The following is a 2,312-nucleotide window of genomic DNA, read 5'->3' on the forward strand; positions in this document are numbered from 1 at the left end:
GACAATGTAGCCCAAACAGCGCCATCTACGATGATGGTATCTGCCCACGATTGTAATCCCGGATCATACTATGTCATATGTAAAATTCCCATCTCTCCACATTGCACGGTTTGAACGGGGGAATTTTTTGAAAATTTCCACCCAAAATCGAAGAAAAAATTCTACCTTTGAGGTTAGAAAGATAATGTTGACATATTATATATATTTGGAATCAGCTCGTCGAGCCCGATCGATTGACACCATTGTCAATGCTGTGTCAATGAAAAATGTCAAAATTGACAGTTGACGTTTATTTGACATACAGCATCCATAAGTATGGTCTGTCAGATGACAACTGTGAACTATGAATGATCTGTGACTTTTGGTTTCGAAGAAAAACGATAAAAATCGTTTTTTCTAAAACTGTGAAATGTCATTGTCAAAGGAAACGTCACTGTTGGAAAGACTGTTCTTTCAGTCAATTTTACTGGTAACTTTCAGATCGATTCATCTTTTAGATACGATGCTATAAATCAAAGAATGTCGAAATGTCGATTTTGCATCGAAGGCTTTTCGAATTTTTATCAGACAAACGATAAGGTTGAGTGAGGTTATGGTCGTTACCTAATTTGACCACAACAAAGTGGCAAACACGACAGTAATGGTCCGATACGAAGCAAAGCAAAGCTCAAGGCGAAATTAGATGTCAAGTTGGGCCGAAGGCAATCTTTCGGAACGCTGACGCAGTAAATCATCTTCTAGTCGATGTATTAGAAGTTATGGGAATCGGCATTGGTGTGGAAGACTTTGCCAACTTTACAGTATCAGAACAAGTTATTGCTCTTTGATTCAGAAGGAAATTCTGACTCAAAACTGGTTATTTACCCATCATCCGGTTCAGAAAACTTTGGGGTTTAAAACCCTTGATAGCAGTTGCAAAGACATCGAGGCAATCACAGCATGACATGCACAGCAATAAATCCAAATGCCACTCACCAGTCGTCTAACCCAAACTAGAGCTGCTGCAGATCCGGAATGGCTGAACTGGAGGAATTGTTGCTGATTGGTTGCGAAGAAGGATCGGAAATACTGGTTGGCTGTGTTGGTTCCTTTGACGACAGGAACGTCTTCTGTGCAGGCTGCATGGTTGGGGCGGAAGACTAGAAGAAAAAACATTGTCACCGACTAATCTAAACGCTAAATTCGGCCAGAAACTTGAACAGAACACACCTAAACTTGTAAAGTGCAACTAATTAAGTTCATAGAGCTGATTAATGTAATTGCGGTGTGATGAATGTGTTTAGTGGTCGTTTGTGACGCACTTTCACTCGGACATAATAAGGGACATTTGCCGAACAACAACAGCTAAACAAGCATGCAAAGTTCAGCGTGTGAAATTTTAAATTTTCAATTCAGCTTCAAGTGCTGTGTCAGTTCTATCGCGAGCAAACTGGAACATGCCCATCAATCATACACGGGAGGACTGGAATGTGGAAAAATCGATCATTTATAATTTATATGAACCCCAAGGGAGCGGATTTCGGCACTTTGAATATGCATTTTTCAAGCGCTAAATAATTTGATCTAAACTTTCTCTTTGAGTGGGGTGGGTAACACTGTGTTGAGTTGCGTTGTTATGAGTTAAAGAGTTATAACTCATGAGTTAATGAGTTCTGATTCATTTGTTCACTTAAAACACTTTTTTCTGAGTAACGTTTTACGGCTTTGTTTAAACAATTAAAAAAAGCAATCTAGATTTTTCCAGCAACAGAACTGAGTCCAAACAAAGGAGACGAGTTTACTTGTAAAATCGATCTCTCCATTTTTTTGCAGAAAAGATTCAGTTTTAGATAAGTTCTATATTGTTGAGGCGGTTTCATTTTTTACAAACTTCTTTTTGGGTATTTCGCCTCAAAAATTTTTGTCTTTAAAATTTTTGAGGTCTATAGAAAACCTACTCATACTAACCGATATTTGAATTTCGATTCAAATCACCCAATAATGGTTAAAAAAGGTATCGTAAAAAGTCTATATGATAGAGCAAAAATAATTTGTAATCAATCTAATTTTTCCAAAGAAAAACAATTTATAAAAGAAATTCCAAATTTCAATAATTATTCAAATTCTTTTACTGAAAAATGTTTTAACGAAATAGAATTCCCACGAGCAAAACAAAATCAAAATAAACCTATTACGAACCTTTTCATTCCGTTTATTCCGTTTATTCCATTTAAGTTCTTTTGATAACGATAGCAGAAAATAGCTATCGAAACCCGAAATACCCAAAAGGAAATTTGTAAAAAAAGTTAAAATTTGTGTTAAAAGTAAAGCGC

General features: G+C 36.5%; 1 protein-coding gene across 1 annotated transcript in view; it reads right to left on the reverse strand.

Moving 5' to 3' along the window:
* The window catches only part of LOC109545237, a gene marked incomplete at both ends in the record, with an annotated part of 46,061 nt that overhangs the window by 35,326 nt on the left and 8,423 nt on the right, over window positions 1-2,312 (reverse strand). The window contains 1 exon segment of the mRNA XM_048664131.1: window positions 976-1,139.

This window comes from Dendroctonus ponderosae, unplaced genomic scaffold, assembly GCF_020466585.1.
Source record: "Dendroctonus ponderosae isolate FM_Combo_2020 unplaced genomic scaffold, Dpon_F_20191213v2 Dpon_F_20191213_2, whole genome shotgun sequence".
NCBI classification, from domain to species: domain Eukaryota; kingdom Metazoa; phylum Arthropoda; class Insecta; order Coleoptera; family Curculionidae; genus Dendroctonus; species Dendroctonus ponderosae.